Below are 22,049 nucleotides of genomic sequence, written 5' to 3' on the forward strand. Positions count from 1 at the left end.
TCTGAACTTTCTCAATTGTATTAATATCAGATATGTAATGTGGGTTTCAGATTGATGAGCTGTATTCAAGTATTGGTCTAGCAAATGTTTTATATGCTCTAGTTAGTAGAGTGATATTACTGGAGAAAAAGCTATGCAGGATTAATTAACAATTCTTAATACCTTTTTGGCTATGTACTTACAGTGGACTCTAGCAATTAGATCATTTGAGATGAGTGCCCCAAGGTCCTTGACAAAGTTTTTATTATCAGCTCAGATGATCAGCTGCTGGACCCTCCCATCCGTCCTGGCTCTATGCTGGCCTTTATTCCCTGGCTCAGCTACTTCGTGCGGCAATGCAGGTTGCCGCACATCAGCTATTGAAGACACAGGGAGAGTGCAGGATTGCAGGAGAAGGTCAGTATGAAACCTCTGGATTTTATTAAATCTCCCATTATATCTAAGTCTAAAGAACTAACTTTGCTGTGATGGAGAGATAAGTGTGTTGATGTAGTTGCCTGGTTTCCACATAATATGATTAAAACGAGTTTGAACATAATTTGAAATGAGTTCTCTTTCATATCTAAAAGCCTTACTTTAGTAACTCTCCTAGCCTGAATGAAAATACACTGCCCAAAATAATAAAGGGAACACTTAAACAACACAATGTAACTCCAAGTCAATCACACTTCTGTGAAATCAAATTGTCCACTTAGGTAGCAACACTGATTGACAATCAATTTCACATGCTGTTGTGCAAATGGAATAGACAACAGGTGGAAAGCATAGGCAGTTAGCAAGACATCCCCAATAAAGGAGTGGTTCTGCAGGTGGTGACCACAGACCACTTCTCAGTTCCTATGCTTTCTGGCTGATGGTTTGGTCACTTTTGAATGCTGGTGGTGCTTTCACTCTAGTGGTAGCATGAGATGGAGTCTACAACCCACATAAGTGGCTCAGGTAGTGCAGCTCATCCAGGATGGCACATAAATGCGAGCTGTGACAAGGTTTGCTGTGTCTGTCAATGTAGTGTCCAGAGCATGGAGGCGCTACCAGGAGACAGACCAGTACATCAGGAGACATGGAGGAAGCCATCGGAAGGCAACAACCCAGCATCAGGACCGCTACCTCCACCTTTGTGCAAGGAGGGACAGGAGGAGCACTGCCAGAGCCCTGCAAAATGACCTCCAGTGGGCCACAAATATGCACATGGCTGCTCAAACAGTCAGAAACAGACTCCATGAGGGTGGTATGAGGGCCCAACATCCACAGGTGGGGGTTGTGCTTACAGCCCAACACCGTGCAGGACATTTGGCATTTGCCAGAGTTCACTAGATTGGCAAATTCACCACTGGCACCCTGTGCTCTTCACAGATGAAAGCAAGTTCACACTGAACACATGTGACAGACGTGACAGGGTCTGGAGATGCCGTGGAGAACGTTCACCTGCCTGCAACATCCTCCAGCATGACCAGTTTGGTAGTGGATCAGTAATGGTGTGGGGTGGCATTTCTTTAGGGGGCCGCACAGCACTCCATGTGCTCGCCAGAGGTAGCCTGACTGCCATTAGGTACCGAGATGAGATACTCAGACCCCTTGTGAGACCATATGCTGGTGCGGTTGTCCCTGGGTTCCTCCTAATGCAAGACAATGCTAGACCTCATGTGGCTGGAGTGTGTCAGCAGTTCCTGCAAGACAAAGGCATTGATGCTATGGACTGGCCCGCCCGTTCCCCAGGCCTGAATCCAATTGAACACATCTGGGACATTATGTCTTGCTCCAGCCACCAATGCCACATTGCACCACAGACTATCCAGGAGTTGGGGAACGCTTTAGTCCAGATGTGGAAGAAGATCCCTCAGGAGACCATCTGCCACCTCATCAGGAGCATGCCCAGGCATTGTAGGGAGGTCATACAGGCATGTGGAGGCCACACACACTACTGAGCCTCATTTTGACTTGTTTTAAGGACATTACATCAAAGTTGGATCAGCCTGTAGTGTTTTTTTCCACTTTAATTTTGAGTGTAACTCCAAATCCAGACCTCCATGGGTTGCTAAATTTGATTTCCATTGATAATTTTTGTGATCCATTGATAATTTATGATTTTGTTGTCAGAACATTCAACTATGTAATGAACAAAGTATTTAATAAGAATATTACATTCATTCAGATCTAGGATGTCTTATTTTTGTGTTCCCTTTATTTTTTTGAGCAGTGTATATCCTATCTCTCAAGGAGATTCTCACAGATTACAACAAATATACAGGTAGTCCTCAATTTATAACCATTTGTTTAGCAATTGTTTGAAATTACTACAGTATTGAAAAGAGTGACTTGCAGCCAGTCCTCACTCACAAAGAAGCATTTCCAGGGGCATGTGATAGTTGTAACATCCTGACATCACCATTTGTGATCCTCCCAGTAGGCTTCTGAAAATTAAAATTAATGGGAGACTCTAGATTCATTTAACAACCATATGATTCACTCAACAACTGCAATGATTCACTTTTAAATGACAAAAAGATTGTAAAATTGGGCACAAATCTTAATAACTGCTTTGTTAAGCAACAGAAACTCTGATACCAACTCTGGCCATAAATCAAGGATCTATGGAATCTAGATTCTCAGTCATGCAGGTCATAGTGGTTGCAAAGATGCTCTTTCAACTGAACAGTTTTTTTAGAAGAAAGAAAATATTTATCTTCTCATCCAAGAAGCTTCATCAGTTAAAGCTTCTTGGATAAGAAGCAAAATGTCTTCTTCAAAAAATAATCTAGTTGCCTTTTGAAAAAGCTCCTTTGAGACAGCTTATGGTCAAATACTACAAAAAACTTCCCAGCAGCATAGTGAAATCAAAAACTAGTGAAGTTCAAATAGAGGCAAAGAGGGATGTTTTGAGTTCCTTCACTGTGCATTAAGTTATACTTGATGGTCACTTACATTCTATGATTTACGCCCTTAAATCAGAGGTGGTATTCAGCAGGTTCTTACCAGTTTTGGAGAACCAGTAGCAAAAATTTTGTGTAGTTTGGAGAACCAGCAAATGCCACCTCTGACTGGCCCCGCCCCCATCTATTCTCTGCCTCTTGAGCCCAGCTGATTGGCTGGGTCTTCTTTCGTTGCCCTGCATGCACAAGAGAACAGGTTAGTAGGGTAGGAATGGAGATTTTACAGTATCCTTCCCCTGCCATGCCCACCAGCCACACCCATCAAGCCCATCAAGCCCCACACACAGAACCAGTAGTATATTTTTTTGAATCCCACCACTGCCTTAAATATATAAAAGAATTGATTAAATTGCATCATAAACATTTGTTATGTCAATTGCTTTTACATTTGTTTTGAATTTATATTTTTTGAAAGGCATGATCAAAATCCCAACTATGTTTTCGATACCTATGTTTCACTACAAAACTATGTGGTTGGGCTTAGTTTTGGGGGAGGAAAATAAGGGGAAAAATTCAGCCTCTGCTGACCAGTATCCATCAATATTCATCTGGCTAGTGTCCTGCCAGAGTGTGAGAGAGTTGAGGATTGGAAAGTGAAACAGTACTTATCTCAATAGTTCTGACTAAAACTGGTTGCTGCTGTGAAACTGAAATTGAAAGCCCATTCCTCTGCTTGTGTTTTGCATTTGGAACAGATTTCTTTTCAGGTGGGGAGAGGGAGTAGAACTCTTTACCATTAGAGTGTGTTAATAATAATATACAAAATACTAATGCTCAGATGGTCATTTCAAAAAATCCTTCCTTAGTGAGCACCTAGAAGCCAAGAGGAATATATCGGCCAAATTTCAAGTTTGTTGGCTTTATGGTTCTAGAGATTTTGTAATGATGCATGAATGGTATTTCACTTTATATATATAGATAAAGATAAGAGAATGAAGAGAAAACTGAGGTTGTGCTATCATAGTCCTATGGTAATAAGGACAAATATAGAACTTTATTAATGTTTATCTATTGCTTTAGAAATATTTCTAACAATATTTTTGAAAAAGTTATACTAGTTAAAGTACCAAAAGCAGATTATATCTTAAACATTAAAAATTAGGTTTTCCTGTGATTACTTTCTTTTTTATATTTTCACTATTTATAGCAAACTCTCCTGTATGTTTCTAAAAGAACAATAATCAAGGATATAAAGTAGTTTTTATTATACCTCACTAAACAAATTAACTAGATTTTTCCTATTTTACAGACAAGTGTTTTTGTTGCTTCTAGTCTGCCATTTTTCAAACATTTCAAGATATTTCTAAGGATATGTCCTTTCTTGGGAGAAAATGAGGGGCAAACTCTGAAGTTGTCCCCTCTCTTTATGTATTTTTTTTAGAGAGAAAAACAAGGAACATGCTGCATTATGATATGATTTCCTAATTGTGCTTAATTCTCCATTTAAATGCATCTATGGACCTTCTATAGATAAAATAGCATGGCATTCTCAGCTTTGAAAATTGTGCAGCTGTTCCATGCAACTGGAATTCCTAAACTTTAATTCCTAAACTTTGTAATCATAATTTGTATTTTTGTACCTTCAAGTCTGTTTAAATGTAGATAAGATTGATGAATTATTAGAGATTCCAAGGGCTATATAATTACAATTACTATTTAACTGAAGAGGATTTTATGTTACTTTAAAAGTGGCCGTATTAGAAGCAGTGTAATCACACATGAATTGTCTTAAAAGTCTGTTGGTTTACATATATTGTATTATTTTGCTTATCTATGGTTCTTATTGAAAATTTCATATTAATTCTTTCATTTTCCTTGAGTCAATATATTCAGAACTATTACAATTGCTTGGTTTTTTTATTCTAAGCATAGAACATCATTTTCTATTTGAAAAGCCATTATCTCAGTCAAGATTTTTCATTGTCTTTGTAAACATAACTCTTTTCAAAGCTCTACTTGTGCAATTTTGAGATAAGTTCAACAAGTAGAATAATTTCATATTTTGCCTCTGAAGATTATACAAAACAATATTAGATTAAAAGTTGATATTCTTTCAATAAAACAATGAACAGATAAGGCAGATGTACGCGGAAAGAAGTTTCTTCTGAATCTTTCACACTTGACCAGGATTTTTTTTCAGCTCTTACTGTGTATTTTTATAGTTTTAATCTAAGCATTTATAAAAATAATATTATAAATCATTGTTTCTTAAACATTTATTAAACTAATAATAATGTATTTTATATTTTTAATGTACTATATATAAACTATAAAATTGTTCTGGTTCTTGAAAAATTCCCTTAGGCATAATATGGAATGGAATGTGAAATCACTATTTTAGAATTGTCACTATGATGGTTGATGAACTATAAATCACTGATAAGGAAATCTAAGTATATGCAGAATGTTTGTGTTCCGGACTAGCAGGCTCGTAGCCTACAAATCTGATTGGCCCGCTGAAAGCCGACCGTGATTGGTCGCCATAGACTGATGCGATTGGCCAGTAAACGGGCTGCCGCGATTGGCACTGCCAAGAGCGGCAAACTCAAATCACCTTCATTGGCTGCCTAGCCGCAGCCAGCCCTATATAAGGGGCTGCTGCGGCTGGGGTTAGTTGCTCAGATCTGAAGTCACAAATAAAGAGCTGTTGTTGCTATCTGAGTCTTGCCTCCGTTCTTGAACCTCCTCCCAGATTTAACACTGGCGACGAGGATGGGATGCGGAGGCAACAGAAGCTATTGAATTGAGCTAGCCGAAGGAGCACGTGGCTGACAGAGCGCAACGACGGCGACATGGCCAGCAGCGCTATACCACCCGCACCATTCGATCCAGCTAGCGAAGATTGGGACTCATACATGGACAGATTTCAAATGTTCCTGTAGTCCAACAACCTCAAAGATGCCACGCCCAGCAAGAAACGAGCCGTTTTTCTAACCCATTGTGGACCAGCCGTTTTTAAGATGGCTAAAGCCTTAGCCAAGCCAGCTGAAGTTAAAACCATGGATTGGGACACCCTTGCTCCCATCCTGCGCAACCATTATGCCCCAGCCATGCCAACTCTCATTCGCAGGCATGAGTTCTACCAGAGGGACCAACGTGAAGGTGAGAGCGTTGGGGATTTTGTGGCAGACCTGAGGAACCTGGGTGGTTTGTGTGGCTTTGCCAACCTCGAAGAAGCCATGAGAGATCGCATCGTCCTTGGCCTCAGAGACCCAACTGTCCAAAGCAAGATTATGGCCAAGGGAGACATCTCGCTTGCAGATGCCATAGCAGACACCACAGCAGCCGAAGCCACTCATAAATCGGCAGCACGAATGTGTCGAACCAGCGGGACCAACCGCCAACCCACCAATGATGCTGGGAAACCTTCAGACAAGTACACATCAACCACCCATCACGAAGACGTCGAGTCATCCTCAGACAGCAAGGAAGAAGAAGTCCACAGGCTCCAGTCAGAACGTGAGCAACGGGACCAGCGGGGTCGCAAATCCAACTACCAATGCGCCGGATGCGGGGGAAACCATCCCCGATCCGAATGCAGATTCTTAGACGCCATATGCTGTTTTTGCGAGAAACGGGGACACATCGCGAAGGTATGCAGAAACAAGAGAAATTCCAGCCCCAGACGGAGAGGGAGCAGCCCAAAGAGAAACGATGGCAACGCCACCATGCAGAGGGACTGCCCTAGCAACCAGTGGAACCAGTACAGCAGACCCCGAAGGTTTAACGATGCCCCCAGATGAGAGGAGGCTCATCAAACCATCACCATCGGCCACGCTTCATCACTTGATGCTAAAAAGATCCGAGTAGAGGTCACGATTGAAAACAAACCGTGCAACATGGAAGTCGACTCTGGGTCATCACTATCCATGGTATCCTGGAGAACACTCAAGCAGCTAATCCCCAACATCTGACGCCAAGACCTCAGCAGTCAGAGACTCATACTGAAAGACTATCGAGGCAACCGGATTCCAGTCGCAGGTACCCGCCATGTGCAGGTCTCATTCAAGGGACATAAGGCAATTCTACCACTCACCGTCGTAGACCGAGACCGGCCAAGTCTATTGGGTCTTCAGTGGTTCGCGCTATTAGGAATCGGAATGGCTGGCATCCATCATACTGAAGACAATGACTGGGAGGCGGCTCTCGTCCACGACTTCCGAGAAGTGTTCAACAAAAGCCTAGGCAAGTACAAGGGGTCCCCTATTTCATTAATCTTCGCCCCGACATAGCACCCATTCGTCTAAAGCCACGCCGAGTTCCCTTTGCTCTTAAATCCAAAATTGACGAGCAACTGGACAAAATAATTGCGCAAGGCGTGTTAGAACCTATTGACCACGCCTGATGGGAGACACCAATTGTCACCCCCATAAAACCTGACGGGTCCATAAGAATCTGCGGTGACTACAAGGCCACCCTCAATCACACGCTACAGCAGAGCACCTACCCAGTGCCAGTTGTTCAACATCTCCTGCATTCACTTGAGGGTGGCAAAATATTCACAAAATTAGATCTGGCCCAAGCGTATCAACAGCTACCAGTTGATCCCGAGACTGCAGAAGCCCAAACTATAGTCACACATCGTGGTGCATTCAAATGCAACAGGCTCCAGTTTGGTGTAAGCGTAGCCCCAGGCATCTTTCAAAGCCTGATGGAGAGACTATTACAAGGGATAAAAGGGGTCGTGCCCTATTTTGATGATGTATTAATAGCAGCACCCACAAAAAAACAATTAGAAAACCGTCTCAGAACAGTCCTACAGAGGTTCAAAAACGTTGGCCTCAAGGTTAAGAAGGAAAAGTGCCAGCTCTGCACAGAAAGGGTGGAGTTTCTTGGCTACCTCCTTGACAAGCAAGGAATCCACCCCACAGAAAAAAAATTGGCAGCTATCAAAAACGCCCCCAAGACCCAAAAACAAAACCGACCTCCAAGCCTTCCTGGGACTTATTAACTTTTATAACATCTTCCTACCCCAGAAGGCGACTGTTGCTGAGCCCCTTCATAGACTACTCGATAAAAGGGCATCCTGAATTTGGGGACGTCGGGAGGAACACGCCTTCCAGCAAGTAAAAGACCTCCTTACCTCAAAGGCAGTACTAATTCAGTATAACGAGACACTACCTTTGACTGTCACGTGTGATGCCTCACCATTTGGGGTAGGGGCCATCCTGAGCCACGTCCTACCAAACGGCTCAGAAGCACCAATTGCATTTTTTTCACGAACTCTATCAAAAACAGAAAGAAACTATAGCCAATTAGATAAGGAAGCCCTTGCTATTGTCTCTGCAATAAAACGATTTCATGAATATGTTTATGGGAGACCATTTTCTATTATAACGGATCATAAGCCACTACTTGGGATCCTGGCGGGCGACAAACCTACTCCACACATTCTCTCCCCCCAGAATGACGCGATGGTCAGAATTTCTCGCTGCCTATGACTATCAATTAAAGTATCGCCCGGGGAAATCTATTCCCCACGCAGATGCCTTGAGCCGCTCACCGCTACCCGAGCCACAGGAAGACCCAGTTCCCACACTCCCGGTACTGCAAATAGAGACAATGCCATCGCCTCCACTAATGGCTCAAGACATCGCTTTTGAAACCAAAAGAGACTCTTGTTTGGCACGAGTTCTTGGCTGGGTGGAGAGGGGATGGCCAGATTACGACACTAAGGAAATGTTTAAGCCGTTTAAAAACAGACAAACGGAACTTTTTTCACAAAAAGGGTGCGTTTTGTGGGGAGACCGCGTTGTTGTACCAACTAAGTTACAAAAAAGGGTCTTGCAAATGCTACACGATGGACACCCGGGCATCGTGCGTATGAAAGCGCTGGCAAGAAGTTACGCCTGGTGGCCAGGTATGGACAAACAAATCGAAACCTGGGTCGCCTCTTGTAACAAATGCCAGGAAAACCACTCAGCCCCACCTAAAGCCCCACCAGCAGAATGGGAAACACCCAGGGGTCCTTGGTCTCGCATTCATATTGACTTTGCGGGACCTACGAGAGGCCACACCTTCTTAATAACTGTTGATGCCTACTCAAACTAGCTTGAGGTCAATAAAATGAAAGCAACCACTACTGAGGCGGTCATTAAAAAACTGAACAGACTCTTCGCCACACACGGGTTACCAGATGTCCTGGTCTCTGACAATGGGCCCCAATTTACTGCCTTAGCCTTTGAACAGTATTTAGCAGAACGGGGCATCCGACACGCACTCACATTGCCGGCTCAACCTGCGGCGAATGGCCAGGCTGAACGAATGGTTCAGTTTACAAAGAAAACCCTACAGAAAATGGATCAAGGCAACATCCACGACAAAGTCACTAGAATGCTGCTCCTACAACACATCACACCAAACAGCACGACCAACAAGAGCCCAGCTGAACTCCTGATGGCCAGGAAACTCAGATCGCCTCTAGATCGTTTGCACCCTGCCTACACCCCGGAAAAGCCCCTGGGTTCCAGCAGCAAGCACCGTGTTTTCAAGGTAGGAGACCTTGTTTTCACAAAAAAATTTTCTGGGGATCCCCTTTGGATTCCTGCCCAGGTAACTCAAGTTACGGGCCCCCGCTCCTACCGTCTACTCACCACTGATGGCAGACCATGGAAACGCCATATTGACCAACTGCGCTCCAGACTAACCACATCTTCCAACCCTGACCCTAACTTTGACACTAGGGGGGGGGGAAGCAGTGAACTCAGAATTAGAACCAACACCTGTTTATTCCGAGCTAACACCGAGATCACCGCACCTTGGTTGGCAACACTCACCAGCTGCAGCTGAGACTGGACAGTCAAACGCTTCTCCAAGAAGCAGCAACCAGGCAGGTTCAGCGAGCCCCGGGAGCCATGACAGTAACAGCGAGGCTGAGGACTCCATCACCCCGGGGGCACCAGAGGAGAGCCCTAACCATGACACCGGTTCACCGTTCCTGTTTGATCCAGCAAGCAGTCCATCTGAACCCGGGTTTGAACAGGGTCAAGCGGAACTGCGTAAGTCAGGCAGACAGGTGCGAAGACCTGCCTACCTGCGAGACTATATTACTCCACCCCTTAAACGGAACCGAGAGGGGAGGGGTGTTCCAGACTAGCAGGCTCGTAGCCTGCAAATCTGATTGGCCCGCTGAAAGCCGATCGTGATTGGTCGCCATAGACTGATGCGATTGGCCAGTAAACGGGCTTCCGCGATTGGCCCTGCCAAGAGCAGCAATCTCAAATCGCCTTCATTGGCTGCCTAGCCACAGCCAGCCCTATATAAGGGGCTGCTGTGGCTGGGGTTAGTTGGTCAGATCTGAAGTCACAAATAAAGAGCTGTTGTTGCTATCTGAGTCTTGCCTCCGTTCTTGAACCGTCCTCCCAGATTTAACAGTTTGTGTATGTACTTATGCATCCATCGGATTCAAGGAAGGAATAGTAAATTATTGAGACTAGTAAAATGCAAAATGTTGGTGCAGTGATTATGCTTGGAAGAAACCATTCATAAAAGAATTGTAAGGTCTGACAAAGAAATGAGTGAGATAACTATGATATATAATATGTTAAGAACTCTTAGGTTCTGTCAAACTACAGAAATAAATCTTAATACATTACCATGTAGTAATAATACTGCCATAAGTCAAGTATTGTTTCTCTTTTCATTGACTGATCTTAACATAATTGTAATATTTCTGATGAAGAAAATGTTTAGCCATTATTCATGTATATAATTTGATACATTTAAATATATAATTTTACTCTTTCACCACGCCTTGATTCAGTCAATGGGTGAACCTGCAGGGCCAGCGCCTCGAACACCCCCCTGACACCTCTTAGCATGCCCAAGGGGGCCAGCAGAGGGGTGCTAAGAGGCAGCAGGGGGGTGGCGCATCAAACGCGGCCGTGGCGGCATGTAACGTGCCACCACTTCCGCATTGGAGGCATCAGGTCCAGAGCAGTGCTAGTCAATAGGTGAACCTGCAGGGCCAGCCAGCGCCTCGAATGCCCCCCTGCTGCCTCTTAGCCCTCTCTGCTGGCCCCTTGGGGATGCTAAGAGGTAGCAGGGGGCATTCGAGGCGGTAGCCGGCCCTGCAGTTTCATCCATTGAGGCGCCGGCTCCGGAGCAGTGCTAGTCAATGGGTAAACCTGAAGGGCCAGTGCCTCGAACACTCCCGTGCCACCTCTTAGCATCCCCAAGGGGGCCTGCAGAAGGGCACTAAGAGGTGGCAGGGGGGTGGTGCATCTTACACAGCCGTTGCAGCAGGTAATGTTTCATCGCTTCCGCATTGGAGGCGCCGGCTCCAGAACAGTTCTAGTCAATGGGTGAAATTGCACAGCTGGCCGGTGCCTCAAACGCCCCCCTGCTGCCTCTTAGCCTCCCTCTGCCGGCCCCCTTGGGGACACGAAGAGGCGGCAGGGGGGCGTTCGAGGCACCGGCCCTGCAGGTTCACCCATTGACTGCAGTAATGCTCCAGAACTGGTGCCTCGAATGCGGCAGCACGTTGGGAAAAGCCGCTGCCACCGCTTTCCCAAAGTGCCACCGCTGTCGCATTCTGTCTGTCTGTCTGTCCGTCCATCCATCCATCCATCCAAAAGGTCTGTCTGTTTGCCTACCTGCCTTCCTGCCTACTTATCTGCCTGCCTGTCTGTCTCTCTCTGTCCATCCATCCATCCATCCATGTTCGAAGCGCCGGCCTCACAGGCACATTGGGAAAGTAGAGCAAAGCCAGTCTGAGAGGGAGGGAGCGAAGGAGAGAGGGAGGAAGGGAGGGGGGAGGGAGGGAGGGAGAGAGAGAGAGAGAGACCTGATGCATCAGATTGAATGAGGCCTAGTTTAGACTGAGGCCCTTTTCCACATTGAAACATCTTTGCCAGTACACTGAAACCTCTTTGGCTTCTAAAGTTTTTGTGGATGAAACATGGTCAAGACTATCAGGAAGCTCTCACATTTTGTTGAGGCTTTAAACAGGATCCATTGGACCAGATCTCCACCCTAAAAATTACTTTTCCCCAATGTATTACAGTGCCAATTCTGAAGAAGGCAAAACCAAAATGTACTGGTAAATTACAAGGGGAACACACACACACACACACACACACACACACACACACACACACACCCTTCTAACCCTGCTGGAGTAGTTGATTGGACTAGAATAGATATCTCATTATCTTTCTCCTCCCTCCCTCCTTCTTTATTTCTTTTTCTTTCTGTCCCTTCCTTCCATCCCCCCTCTTTCTTTGTCCCTTTTTCTTTCCCTTTTCTCTTTCTTTTCTCTCTCTCTCTTTCTCTTTCTTTTCTCTCTCTCTTTCCTTCTCTCAGGCTCATCCTTTTGGATCAGGGGTCACCAAACTTTTGGACCTCAGGGACCACCAAACTCATAATTTTAAATCCCGGAGACCACTAATATGAATTTTGACTGACAGTGACTTTCTGGTGTTGGTGGGAGAGAGAGAGAGAGAGATCTGATCCAACATCTCTCTCTCCCTCTCTCTCACGCACACAGGCAGGGGTGGGATTTAGACCTCTGATCTAAAGCTGTCAAAACTCCAAAAACTGGTCAAGTAGCTCTGGGGAGGCCAGTCATAAATTAGAACACTTGCTAAACAATTGGTCATTAAGTGAGGACCACTTGTATTTGGTTTGCCAGTCACCTGGCCATGCCCACCCAGTCACATGACCAGCAAGCCACACCCACCCAATCATGTGAACAGCAAATCACACCCTCAAATTAGGCCACACCCACAAAAATTTGAATCCCACCCCTGGGTGGGGGACACCAAGGATGAGTTTATAGCACCAAGGGGGCAGTGGGTCGAAAAAGTTTGGGAACCGCTGCTCTAGAGTCTAGACATTATTTGCTCTACAGAACATAGTAGGCAGTTTTTTCAATATATGCCTAGCCTTTAAGGATTTAAAATGCACAGCTCCTTTCTTTTTTGTTATCTTGCTATCTTGTTTTCTCTTAACTTTTGTTATCTTCATAAGAATTATATTGCAGAGACTAACTCATCACCCCCAGCTCTCTCTCTTTCATCTTCTCTCTGAAGAAGAGAACTAGTCCAAGATTATGAGTGAGTTTAAAGGATAGGTAGGGCATCCTTCAATTTCCATTCAGGCATTCTCAGTTATTACATGGGACTAGATCCTCTTTTCACTTACTATAATAACATTAATAGCAATTAAAATAATTTTATATAGAATTAGTAATAAAGGGTTTTTATAGCACAGTGGTCTAAACCTAAATTTAAGAGGCAATAGAATGTAAATGAGCTTGTAAAAACTAGTAAGACTCTCAAATGAGTATGATTCATTTCAAGGCTTCAAATGTAGCAATGAAATCATAGTGATCTGACTTCAATTTAAAGTAGCAGATGATTTTCTGCCTCTTGCAAGCATCAAACATTAAAGGTATAATCTCATTATCTGATCAGTTCCTAAAATAATGTTTGAAACATACCTGGAATAACTTTCCTAAAATTTATAACTGACATGTTCTGCAGAAATATTTATTTAGAAACTCCTATTATTTGTATTTCAAAATAATAAAATGGAATGATCTTATCTGAGTGCCATCTTTTCTGAGGTATAACAAGCTTGCTTTCTATAGCATTGTACAATTTTTATTTTCCCCTCTCCAAGTGTCAAAATAATTTAGAAACCACAGCAATAAAATATTAACAATATATCTAATCTATATTATTTACATATATTAATGAAATGAAAAGAGTATACTTCAAAATACAATGATAATCCATCAGTGAACAAGAGATGTAAGCAGTAACAGAGCTTTAAGTCTTGTAAAATTTGTGTTACTCTTTCATGATATTAATAATGAAATAATGTCCCATATTTCTTCTTCAGTTATGTTTATGATCGTTAATGATATGTCATGAAAGGAAGCATAAAAAAATTGCTGAAGCATTTAGACAATGGATTTTTTTTAATATTACACAGAAAATACCTTACATAAGCCATTATGTTGTATGATTAAGGGTTGGATTGAGACCTAGAAAACTAGGCTAAAAATCTTTCTTAGGCATGGAGATTCAGTTTGGGGCAATTGCATGACTACTGTTGTGAGATAAGTAGGATGCTGCATTGAGCTCTTGGACCCCGTGAAATGAAGCAATGTAGAGATATTTATATTTCAGTTATTCTATAGAATAAATTATATCTTACTACATCTCTGGTTGTAAAGCCTTTGATTCAGTGGTACATGTCATATTACTCCTAAAACTAAAATCTTATGGTATCTCTGGACACCTGCATAATTGGATAGAAGCATTCCTGTCAAACAGTCAACAAATGGTCAAAATTGGGAGCGTCCTATCAAATTCTGTACCTGTCAACAGTGGTGTCCCCCAAGGAAGTGTTCTAGGACCAACTCTGTTCATACTCTACATAAATGACCTCTGTGATCATATTAAGAGCAACTGCATTCTCTTCATTGATGATGTAAAGCCACAACACCACTGACAATACTGCTACCCTTCAAAAAGATCTTGACTATGTATCAGAATGATCAAACAAATGGCAACTTGAAATCTCAAAAAATAAATGCTCTATCTTACATATTGGCAAAAAAAATCAGAAAATAAAATACAAGCTGAATAGTCAAGACCTTGTTGATGATCCAAACTCTGTAAAGAACCTTGGAATACTCATCTCTAATGATCTAAGTGCTAGAGCCCACTGTAACTACATAGCCAAAAGAGTTGTTAACCTAATCCTACATAGCTTTTTCTCTGGTAATACCACACTACTAACTAGAGCATACAAAACATTTGCTAGACCAATACTTGAATACAGCTCATCAGTCTGGAACCCGCATTATGTATCCGATATTAATACAGTTGAGAAAGTCCAGAAATATTTTACAAGAAGAGTTCTCCACTCCTCTACTCATTACAGAATACCTTATGCCACCAGACTTGAAATTCTAGACCCAAAAAACCTAGAACTACGCTGTGGTTCAATCTATGTATAGTACATAAAATTATATATTGCAATGTCCTATCTTGTCAATGAATACTTCAGCTTCAACTATAACAATATAAGAGCACAAAACAGATACAAACCCAAGATAAACCACACCAAACTTAATTGCAGGAAATATGACTTCAGCAACAGAGTGGTCAATGTCTGGAATACTCTACCTAACTCTGGTTTCTTCCCCAAACCCCCAAAACTTTAACCTTAGACTGTCTACTGTTGACCTCACCCCTTTCCTAAGAGGTGTAGTGGGCTTGCATAAGCGCACCAATGTGCCTATTGTCCCTGTCCTATTGTTTCTTTTTATTTTTCTTATATGTATCAATTTCATGTATTCATAACTATGTTTATAGTTATCTTATACTTTGCTTGAGAAAATAAATAAATAATAAATATTTCAGATAGACCATGAATGACTTTAACTCTATACAAATATACTTTAAAAACACTAGTTATTAAATTACAACATAATTAGAATTGCTGCAAGATGAATTTTTGAACATAATGAACGTACATTTAAATATATGTTTGTATTTGGAAGAGGAATGGAGAAAATAATATTAAACCATCTTTGGGATACAATGTAAAAGTGGGTAACCATCCTATTAATTGTTCATTATCAATGTTAATTATCCAGGTCATTTTTATGCAAGGTATGAGACTTGCATTCTTCCAAGTTCAGCATATGGTCACCATTCACACTCTTATAGCCCTGGAAAACAGTTAGACTGAAATAACTTTCAAATAAGGCACAACTTTTTTTTTATAATAATATATGGAGACTGAGTGAACTTAATATATCAGCCAAATTTTACTTTTACAAAGTACATATATTTGCTCTTTCATATATGTAGACACACACACACACACACACACACACACACACTGTTCTGTATTAACATTCTTGAAGACTCGCATTCCGATTGGTCCACCCGGACCGCAACGTGATTGGTTGACTGAACTCCTGTGATTGGAGCGCTAAGAATCTACCGCGATTGGCCGAGCCGATCGCAGGAGATTCAAAGCGCTGCCATTGGCCGCCGAGCCGCCGGCCAGCTGTATAAAGCCAAGCGGCTCGCAAGCCTTTTCTGTCCCTTTCTTAAACTCACAATAAAGAGCTGAATGTTCACTCCCGAGTCTCGCCTCTCAATGCGAACCGATCTACCGATCTAACACACACAGCCCTATCAACATTTATTCATGTCCTTAATTTGGCTGACAGGCACTAGCTAAAGGGATGAAAGCCACCAAGTCTAGATGCAAGGACAACTCAAAAAGTGGGTGGGCTTCAGAACCCTTTTATTCCTCAAAGTTCTTGCTTTGTTGATTTACAAGCATGACAGCTACTCTTGCCTTGTTGACTTATAACTCTGATAGCTATTGATGTGACTTGGGAAGGGGTTTCCTGTGTACTCAGGCCAATGTCTTTTGTCTAGTATTGGTGACATTTTTTTCCTTTGTTTCTTTACCGACTTGGTTCCTCCTTAACTACATTCCCTAAAGGAGTTTTTCCTGGTTTTTTTCTGTCCTGCTTCCATGCTTATTTCATCTTTAAGTATGGCAGCTTAGGCCTAGTCTCACGGGTGTTATTGTTTAAACTGCAACAGTCATGCCCAACATCCTTTCACCATCAATGCATCAACTTATCAATCCAAATATTAATTTACATACATTTAAACTGGTATCATTTCATATGTGGATATTGTTATTTTACTATTTTAGTTACTCAGGAAACCATGCACTACAACTTGAATTTTAAATCTCACTTTTATTGCCTATGCATATCCTCGTGTGCACTTTGGTTAACTGATTGAAGAAGCTTATTGGATGAGAAGCAAGGAAAAACAAAGTCCAGTTGCTTTTTTAAAAAGCACCTTTGGGACAACCATGATTTGGATGGCTGAGAATTTTCATAGACACAGGATCAAGGTGGGTTTCCAAAATTTTTGGCTTTCTTATACCAGAACCAAGCAATCAATACCAGAAATTATATATTTAATCAATCTTTGGCATGCTTTGGTTTGCTCTCTGTATTCCGAAGAAGCACTTTAGTTGTTGACTGACTAGCCAAATCTGAAATAAACAGCTCTAGTCTTTAGATACTACGTGATTCTGTTTTTAAATGTTGCACACTTCCTCAATACACGCATACATTCACACATAGAGAATATATTTTGTACATCAACTTTATAGTTTGTTTATTGAAAACAACATACAAGTGTTTAAAATAAATATATTTTTCTAAATCCATCCTGTCCTTTGCATTAATTTCCCATTTCCAAAAACAATACATAAATACTTACTATATAAGTTATCCTAAAATTGATAACATTGTTACCTTAGACATGTGAGACCTGTCAAAGATTAGAATTATGTGAGACTGTCATTCAATGGGTATGAAAGTTGAAATTTAAAGAAACCAGAAAGCAAACATATAAATATATTTTAATTTTGCTGTTCGAAAACCCTGCTAAGAATATGATGGACAGCTAAGAAAACAAATCAACTCAAAACTGTTACTCATATAAATGACCATACCCAAATTAGAAGGCCTAGTTCTCTAGAGAAGGGTCCAGTGGTAGGATTCAAATTTTTTTACTACTGGTTCAGTGGGTATGGCTTGGTGGGCATAGCAGGGGAAGGATACTGCAAAATCTCCATTCCCTCCTCACCCTACTAACCTGATTTCCAGCTCCATTCTCCTGTGTAGGGCAACAAAAGAAGACCCAGCCGATCAGCTGGGACTCGGGAGGCAGAGCATAGATGGGGGCAGGACCAGTTAGAGGTGATATTTTCTAGTTCTCCGAACTATGCAAAATTTATGCTACCAGTTCTCCAGAACTGGTCAGAACCTGCTGAAGGGTCCAGTGGTGGAAAAGGTGAAAAGAAACCTAAAAAGGAGGATAACCAACAACCTGCTGGGTTGTTGACACAATTTCAGTGTGATGAGTGCAGGTTGGAAAACCTGACAGACTTTGTTAGGAATAGATAATCAAGGAGAAGTTTAAAAAATGCCTTGATTGTACATAATTAATCAATCAAACAAACAAACACAACAGGCGTTTTCATTTTATTGTATTTTATTGCTAAATGTGCATTTTTCTAATGTTTTATAATAAAATATGCTACTTTATTATTCTTTTAAAAAAACAAAACAAATACTACATTTATAAATTAAATAGTTGCACAAGTTTCATCTGCACGTTAAACATATTTTTGGTTCCAAAGTAAATTAAAACCAAACAAAATTCTCAACCATCTTAAATATTCATATCTAAGTAGATTTTCTGAATTGTTCTCTACCTACTTGTTCCCTTGGTGACAATTTTTAGCCCTTTTATTGTCCATAGCAATACGGAACTTTAAGATATTGCATTTTAATTTTGTTTTGTTTTAATATAATCATAATTGCATATTACTGAATTTCAGAAGCTTAACATTGCCAGGCTTTTATTTTAAATATTATTGTTTTAACAGTTTTAATATAGTTTTATATTATTTTATTATTGATATTGTTTTAATTCTTTCTTGGGAGTCTCCCAAAGTTTGGTATAAAATGGGCAGACAGATAAATGCTTTAAACATGAAGTAATAATAATTTATCCATATTAAATTTTAAGGCCAAAATAAGATTCTAGTTTTTTAATAAAGCATGAATATATTTTGATGAGAAACAATGTATGTGTTGACAAGACATTGTAACTTCCCACAATCCTCCCCAATTCCAATTTTCATTACTTCACCCTTTCTGTCTATGGCAATTAAGTCATTTGTTCAAGTGATTACTTTTGACTAATTGCTGCCTTTTAAGAACAGGTTAATAGCAATCTCCATATTTAAACTGCAGATTCAAAGAGTGATGCTTATTATGCCATAGACTGTACAGAATAATATAACCACTGAATGTTTCTAACCCAGCTCCATTAAGACACAAGCTGTAAACTTCAGCTGATTAATATATTACATAAATGCTTTATTAAAATGCATTTTAAGCATTTTCACTCATCAAGAGTTGACAAATTTGAAGAGCACTTCATTTAATTAATTTTCTAGGAGTGTTTTGCATGCAAAATGAGTGCCCACAGGGCATTGAGTACACAGAAAAAGGCTGTACTATTATTGCAGAGCATGCTATAACATACTGAGAACTAGTCAATCTTACTTCCCATTATGCCATGGCTGCTACAGTATATAGAAAGCAAATTAATCAGAAAATATATAAAGATTACAGAGAATCTGAACCCATATTAGCCTTATGGAATAAACAAAACCAGATAAGTTCATTCTACTTTATAGTAAAACTACATTGATAAAATCTGGAAAGTCTGAAAATACATATCTCCTCTCCCCGTCTCATTTAGAACCTAAGAAACTAGGGAGACTTCTCAGCTCTTTGCCCCTCTGACTAACCAGATGTGGACTATGCTGTTTCTTAACTGACTGTTGGTGCATCTCTTGACCCTGTCTCCCAAGGCCTTTTCTGCATATCATCACAACCTGTAACAATAAATGTAATCATGAAAAGGACTAAGGTACTTGATCTAGATGATCTGCCAGTTTCTTATTATAAATATTCTGAGGACCAATTTTTATATCCTTTACAACAAATGAAGAATATTATTCTATAAATGGAAAAATTCCTGACAGCCGAAATGAAGCCAATATAGCCCAGAACCTGACTTTAACAATAAATTATTAATAAATATTTTTATTGAATAAGGATTATAAGTTATTTACAATTAAAACATTGATAAGAAGATATACCTAAATTTGTTTAGACTTTGCAGTTGATTTCTAAAGAAAATGATACCTATTTTAAAAGAAACATTTGATCTGTAGGCATGTGCTTGAGTTGGAATAAATTGTTACTGAAGATCAACATAACGTTTGAAGACAACAAAAATGAATTTTAAATGGACTTGAAAAGTACAATTTACAAAAAGAGATGGAAATACTGGATTTACAAATGGAATTGGATGATCATTTAAAAATAAAATAATGTATTCAAAGAGTGAATCCAAATCCAAATACAAGAGAATTACTGGAATTACTTCATAGAAAATACAAATGGATTATAAAGATTTCAGACAACTTCAAGAGAGAGCCAAAGAGACTAGAAGAAAACAGGAGTTAGAATTTTAACCTATGGGATTTAAAAATGGATGGAAAGAAAAAGGAAAAAAATACAAAATTGGTTTACTTAACTCAATTAAATAATGAATTAATGAAGTGCTAATTGGTTATCAGGACTAGAAAGTTTCACTCTTGAAATTATTCAGTTGTACAATGGATTAGCTTCTAATATTTTCATTTGATTTTAATTTATTTAAATTTTAGTGTGTGTGCATACGTGTGTAGCATGTGCGTGCACACACACACACACACACACATATTTTAATGACTGTAATTCACCCAGAGTTACCTTATGGTAATATGGGTGGCTAAAAAAAATTTTTAGTTATTTTAATTTTATTGTATTTATTAAATTATTTATAAATAAATTACTATTTTTTATTTTAAAAAGAGGCTAGTATTTCTGGTAATATTTAAAAGCTTTCAATTTATTATTATGGGTCATCACACAGTCAGCTAGATATTTAGATTGGATTTGAACTGTTGAGAGTGAATCTGCCTTTGTAATTGACTGATGGTGATTGTGTCAATATATTGTATTCTACTGATATTGATTGATTTGCTTTCTTTTGTGATAGTCATCCTATTTCTATCTGCGGGTCTTTATATTTTGTTACTTTTCTAGTTCTTTCTCTTTGATGTCTTGTCTCCAGATACTACCAAATTTACTATCTACATTTTTTGTCATTCTTAACAGTTGTTAAGTCTGGAGTGTTATGTGGCAGATGCTTGTTTGTTAGAATTCTAAAGTGCCTGAACACTTAATTTCTTCATTTTCTATTTCTTTATTTTATGGTCCTACCAGTCCTTGATTTCAGGGAAATAGTAGATCTTCCAATGTACCGTTGTTGCTACTTTGTCATGTTGTTGTTTGTGGTTAGTCTGTGTGATCTTCTTGCAGCAGCTAACAATGTAGTCCAGTGTTTTTTAAGCTTTTTGCAGAGATGACATTTGCTGTTTATGCTGCCTTCTCAATTATGGCTTTGTACACATTTTTTTCTTAAGGCTTGGACTTGTCTAATCAAAATTAGTCTCTTTCTTCAACTTTCCTCTTTTTAGCCATTACCAGGTCTTGTCATTATCTGCTATGACCGCTATGTGCTGGTCATTTAATACTTTGTCTTACCAGGTCTCTTTATTTGTTCGTTCTGGTAGTTAGGTTTTCAGTTCTCATTAAGCTTCCTGGTATACTAGCTTCAGTGCATCTGTTTCATTGTCTTTTGGATATTTTTTTCAATACCCTTTTGTTCTTCTTCAACTGTCTGATGTACTTGCAATATTGCATGTCCACCTATTTTCCTTGGTAAGTAGAGTCTATCAACATTGCTGTGTGGATAAAGGACATGATTCATTGTCATTATTTTTCTGGTCTTCCCATCCAGAATTTATTGTATTTGTGCCCAGTCCATTATACCAGAAGTGTATTTAATGAATGGAATTGTCCAGGTGTTAATTGCCTTGATGGCATTTCCAGCACCGAGTTTAGATTTTTAACCCTCTTGATATATTGATATATTAATTATGAATCTTTTTTGATTTCAGTGTTATTGATGTTGCCAGCTTGAAGGATGCCCAAACTGTAGTGACTGTCTTCCTCCAGACCTTTGATATTATTTCATATGGCATTTTGATTCCTTCAATTTTCACTATTTTCCCCATTTGATGATGCAGATGGTGTATTTGTCCAATGCAAACTCCACTGCAATATCTTGGCTGTACATATGGACAGTGTTAAATGATTCTATTTCAGATTATGTTTTTATGTACAACTTCAGATCATCCATGTAAAGGAGGTAGGACAGCCTAGAAGATGTTTTTGATGTGTGATAACTATAACCTGATGGCCATGACCAATACTGAGTTATTCAGTATTGTTGACAAAGGGATCAGTTGAGGAAGTTAGCACCCACTCCTCTCCTAGAAAATTGAAATAGCCTAGGAAATATTAAAAAGGCGGAATATTTCCTCTAAAAAGAGTAGAAACTCGAGAAGCAGAAACTCACCTCAGAA

General features: G+C 40.2%; 1 protein-coding gene and 1 long non-coding RNA gene across 4 annotated transcripts in view; one reads left to right on the top strand and one right to left on the bottom strand.

Annotated features, from left to right (window-relative positions):
* Positions 1-21,764, top strand: part of LOC148123986 (uncharacterized) — a 44,442-nt gene extending 22,678 nt beyond the window's left edge. The window contains exons 2-3 of the long non-coding RNA XR_015740230.1: positions 16,723-16,835; positions 21,582-21,764. This is a non-coding gene — a long non-coding RNA (uncharacterized LOC148123986). The remainder of the gene's footprint in view (positions 1-16,722; positions 16,836-21,581) is intronic.
* ZNF385D (zinc finger protein 385D) overlaps positions 1-22,049 on the bottom strand; it is a 218,807-nt gene that overhangs the window by 135,898 nt on the left and 60,860 nt on the right. The window lies entirely within an intron of this gene.

The sequence above is a fragment of the Pseudonaja textilis genome, chromosome Z (genome assembly GCF_049901715.1).
Source record: "Pseudonaja textilis isolate UNSWEBS1 chromosome Z, rPseTex1.2, whole genome shotgun sequence".
NCBI classification, from domain to species: domain Eukaryota; kingdom Metazoa; phylum Chordata; class Lepidosauria; order Squamata; family Elapidae; genus Pseudonaja; species Pseudonaja textilis.